Source organism: Mus pahari, chromosome 8 (assembly GCF_900095145.1).
Source record: "Mus pahari chromosome 8, PAHARI_EIJ_v1.1, whole genome shotgun sequence".
Classification (NCBI taxonomy): domain Eukaryota; kingdom Metazoa; phylum Chordata; class Mammalia; order Rodentia; family Muridae; genus Mus; species Mus pahari.
Window position 1 is genome coordinate 461,522 of NC_034597.1, and position 5,692 is coordinate 467,213.

The window sequence follows — 5,692 nt, forward strand, 5'->3', positions numbered from 1 at the left end:
TGCACCATGCCTGCCTGGATGCTGCCATGCTCCTGCCTTGATGATAATGGACTGAACCTCTGAACCTGTAAGCCAGCCCCAATTAAATGTTGTTTTTATAAGACTTGCCTTGGTCATGGTGTCTGTTCACAGCAGTAAAACCCTAACTAATACACCTTGGATACCCCAAGTCGTTAGAGATGTCAGAGTCATTGGATACCTGCCCAGGAAAGCTGCTAACAGGGAGTGGGACCAGCCCAAGATAATGAAGCATGTGGCTGCTGAGTGCCAGATCTGCCAATAGCAGTCAACAAGGATGAAAGGAGCTGGAGAGTTGAAGAGTGCTTTGACAACAGACATGGAGTTTGTCCAGCTGGGTTTTGGTCTTGCTTTGGTCCAGTATTTTCTCACTATTTCCTCACTATGATGTTTTGAAGTGGTAATGAATATCCTGATGCTGGAGATATGTGATCTGCTTTTTGATTTTGATTTTATATGGTATTAAGTTAAGTGATTAGATGAATCTCAGAACTTTTAACATTGTTGAGACTATAGAAGGGGGCTTTTGAAGTTGGACTAAATGTATTTTGAACTATGCTATGACTAGGTATGGCCCTAATAGACTCATGTGTTCGAACAAGCTTATGGGGGGCCAGGGAGTGAAATGTGGTTGTTTTGATCTTTGACCCAAGAAATGAGTGGCACTATTAGGAGGTGTGACCTTGTGGGAGTAGGTGTGGCCTTGGAGGAAGTGTGTCATGAGGGGGTGGGTTTTGAGATTCTTCTCCCAGCTGCCTGGAAGTCAGTCTTCTGTTTGCCTTTGGACTAAGATGTAGAACTCTCAGCTCCTCCTGCACTATGTCTGCCTGGATGCTGCCATGTTCCCTTGATGAGAATAGACTGAACCTCTGAGCCTGTAAGCCAGCCCCAGTTAAATGTTGTCCTTAGAAGAGTAGCCTAGGTCTTGGTGTCTGCTCACAGCAGTAAACCCTAACTAAGATGTAGGTTCCTTGGTGCCATAGCCAGGCCAGAAACAATCTAAATGTGTCTTTTGTTTATTTGTTTGTTTTTTTGAGACAGGGTTTCTCTGTATAGCCCTGACTGTCCTGGAACTCACTCTGTAGCCCAGGCTGGCCTCAAACTCAGAAATCTGCCTGCCTCTGCCTCCCAAGTGCTGGGATTAAAGGCATGCACCACCACTGCCTGGCCTAAATGTGTCTTGAATGCTGCCTTTGATCTCCCTGGTAGAAAATGGGGTGAGCTACCTTTTGCCTTTGTAAATCTGCTTTCAGGCAAACAGAGCAAGTGCAAACACTCCCCAACATCTGCCTCTTGTCAGTTGCTCCCAGCACCACTGTCGTTATGCTAAACATCCATGTTTGGGGTGACTCTGATGTCCTAGGGCCTTATGGGCTTGTCCCACTGACTCGGAGAGCATCACACCCCTGCTTCTGGTGGTAATAAGTAATTTGGAGCATGTTTGCTGCATCCCATCATGACCCACAGGACCACAGAGGCTTTCAAGTAACAGTCAAAAGATGTTTTTTTTAGTGAATGAGCAGACCCAAGTCAGGACTGCCATCACAGCTGACTGGCCACTCTGCAATGTGACTTATTTGGCTGGGGTATCCTAGCTCCCTTTGACCTGAGTTTACTAATGCATAAGATGCCACAGTGGCCCCAGCAAGCCCTGAAACTGTCCTTGCAGCAAGAGCTATCCCCTGCTGACCTTTGACCTTTCAGGTAGACCTGCAACTAGGCTGCAGAGAATGGAACCATTTTGTTGCCCAGGTGTTGCTCTACAAAAAGGTCTGCCGTCTCACAGACCCATTCCCCTGGGCTCTCAGAATGTAAATGCCACTGTGATGAGCCCACTGATTTCCAGCTTCTGGCTGGTCCCCCCCTCACACTGCACCAACAGAGCACAGGGCCTCCTCTGGGGCTTGGACCTTCATAAACTGGGGCTTAAGGGCTGTTGGTCCTGCTTTAAAGATATTTGCTTTCTTTCTCCGTTTTGCTTCTGGGAAGGAACACACATTCACAGCAGGCTTGGGGGTTAACGGTGAAACCTAAGCGAGCCACCCCCGTGTGCTCAGATGGAGTCAGATGTTTGCACAGGAGGCTGTGGTGTCAAATCCACAGCTTCACAAACTACGTGCCTTCCTCACTTTAAACAGAGAAGGTGTAGCGGCCTAACAGTTTTAATTGCTGAGCTCGAGCTGCTAACCCCAGTCTCAGCATTTAATAAGACTTGAGTGTGAACTGCAGCAAACAGCAGTACGTTTTTTTTGTTCCTTTGTGCTTGCTCGTTTCTTTGTGCTCAAGCCCACACCAGCAGCCTCTTGGGCCAGGCCCCTAGGACACTCATCAGTCAATGACTTCATCGGTTCTGTGACTCCTTGCTGGGCTGTGTTACCCATTTTGTCTCCGGGAACAAGCAACTTGGAATTCTTCATACTAGAGGAAACGGGTTCGAAACTCCAGTGGGTAAGAAACAAAGTTTGCTTTTCTAGTGCTACACTCTGAGCAGGCCTCCACCTTGCTAGTCTGAGGTAAAAGCTGTGACTGAGAGCTTTCCTGTTTGTGTGCGCATATGTGGGTTTCACGTAGTCCTTGGAGTGAGGTGAGGCTAAGGAAGGGGAGAAGAAAGTGTTCTCTTTGGGTCAGCAGATCGTGTTGCTGGTTGAATTGTCTCTTCATCCCTCAGTGGGTCTCTGGGCTCCAGGGTCCCTGCTATATCCCTGGCCTCTAAGGATGTCCGGATGCCGCTCGCAACACCTTTCACAAACTTCCAACTCTAGACAGTGTCCTAGAGCCCCCCCCCCCCCCCCCGGCCAGGTCCTGCTATGTAGCCAAGGCTAGTCTCTCACGCAGTATGAAGCCTAGGTGTTGGCCTTGAATTGCCCTTGATTCTTCTGCCTCAGCTTTCCATGTGCTGTAAAATTCAGGCTGTAAAATTGTACCATGGCTGGCACAGCTTTCTTCTTCATTGGAAGTGAGGAAGGCAGATTCAGAAAGAACCAGCAGTGTGGATCAACACCTTCCACCATGATCCACGTCTGGTGCCAGCTCTTCCTTTGATGCCAGCTCTGTCTTTCTAGATGGGGCATTGGAGATACCTACTTAAAATAACAGTAAGTTTTCTTTTAACAGGCTGAGAGCTCAGTTGGTAAAGCACTTACTGTGAAACCATAGGACCCAAGTCCTGATCCCATAACACTCATACACACACCACACACACTCACATGCACTCACACTAACACTCTCACACACCAACACATCCTCTCTCATACACATACACACACAAACTCAACACACTCACACCCCCCTACACCCTCTCTCTCACACACACACACTTACATACTCACATGTACTCACACACACTCTCATGCACTCACACTAACACACTCACACACCCAACACACTTACACACCTATACACACTCTCTCACACATACACTCACACATACTAACATTCACACACTAACACAAACTTATACAAACTTTCACATATTCACTCACACACTCACACATACTCACATACACTCACACACACTCCATACATACACACACTAACACACACCCCACATGCACTCACACACTCATACAGTAACACACTTTCTCTTACATACAAATTCATGCACTCATACACACTAACATGCACACGCTAACACACACTCTCACACTAACACATGCTCTCATACATTCACACGTACTAACACACTAACACACTCTCATACACACACCAACATATCCACACTAACATACTCAGACATACACACTTTAATACACACTCACACAGATACGCTCCCACACTAACACACACTCACACATTCACACACTAATACACGAGTCAGACATTCACACTAACACACAACACACACACACACACACAGCCAGAGGTGGAGTGTGTACTTGTAATCCTAGAGCTGAGGAGCCAGAGACAGGTGGGCCCTTGGAGGTTGCTAGCCATCCAGTTAACCTAGTTAGTGAGCTCTAGATACCCCCTCTCAAAGACTAAGGAACAGCATCCAAGGGCGTCTTGAACATGTGCACACGTGCTTAACTGTGCATGTGCATCTATCCTCGTGGATGGATATAAACACGTAGCATTTGGTACTATTTGCTGGGTCTAACCTGGACCTGAAGCTGTAGCCTTTTGAATGAAATATTATTTCCTTTTTGTAGAACAGAAATTTGATGCTCAGCAGGGTAACAACTCATTCAAGGTCATATGCAAGTGGGGAGAGCTGGGGTTTGAATTCCAGGCTTCCTGAGTCCAGAGCCCAAGTCCTATTTATAAGCAGTGTTGTTACATCTTACAGTCATTACATTACTAGAGCTGTCAACCTGCTAGGGGGCTTTAAAATTCCATTTTGATGACTAGTCTCATCTTGTACTGCATTTTGTACTATAGTCCTGCTGTTTGCTCTGTAGACAATAAAACACACTCCCCAAGAGTCCTCACAGCTGCTGGGCCAGTGCTACAAGCTCAATAAATGCTATTAATTGATTAATTGATCACACATTTCAAGCAACTTTACATTAATTTTCATTTTATTTTAAAAATGTGTGTGTGTGTGTGTGTGTGTGTGTGTGTGTGTGAGAGAGAGAGAGAGAGAGAGAGAGAGAGAAGTATGTTTTCTCCTTTTTCATGGGCCTAGGGCTTGAATTCAGGTTGTCAGGCTTGCACACCCATCTCACTGGTCCCTTGTAAAAGTACATATTTAGTTATTTGTTTATGTGTGCACTGTATATGTGTATGTTATATGTGTGTGTGTATGCACATGTGTAGGTGTGGTTGTTTGCACTTGTGCATGCAGACACCAAAAGGGTCATCAAGCATTCCCCTCTATCACTCTCTGCCTATTCCTTTCAGACAAGTTTCTCCCAGAAACCAGGCCTTCTATTTTCTCAGCTAGGCAAGAGGTCAGTCAGCTCCTGCCACCCTCTCATGCTTGTCTTCCTGAGAGCCAAGGTTAGAAGTGTTTACAGGATGCCTGGCTTGTTCTCTAAGCGCTGGGATTTGAACTCTGATGCTCAGCATTTCACAGCAAACACCGTAATAGCTGAATCATCTGTAAAGCCCTAGTTTTGCATTGCAGATAGTTTTGTGGGCTTTTCGTTTGTTTGTTTGTTTGTTGTTTTTGCTGGAGACAAGTTTTTCTGCTCTGGCTGTCCTGACATTTTCTATGTAGACCAGGCTGGCCTCAGACTCACTGAGATCCACCTGCCTCTGCCTCTCGAGTACTGGGATTAAATTTTGTATGCATATCAAATGTTTCAGAAAAACAAGTAAGAGGCTGGTATTATCTTCTCTAAAGAGGATGAGAAAGGAGAACAGAAAGCTGCTGGGTGTGGGGGCATACTCCTTTAATCCCAGCACATGGACAATGGGTTGGTTTGTGACCCATGCAGGTCAGAGAAGGTTGACACAAAATTTCATGCTCAGAATAGCAGCAATTTAAGACCTGTGAGATGTTCATTTCTGGAATTTTCCATTTAGTATTTTTAGACACAGTTGCTTGAAGACAATGAGACTTCAGACAAGTGGGTTCCTTTACACAGAGGAAGAGTCCTTCATGTATGTGTTCCCCTCTTAAGAACCTGAAAAATCGGGCTGGTGAGATGGCTCAGTGGGTAAGAGCACCTGACTGCTCTTCCGAAGGTCCGGAGTTCAAATTCCAGCAACCACATGGTGGCTCATAACCATC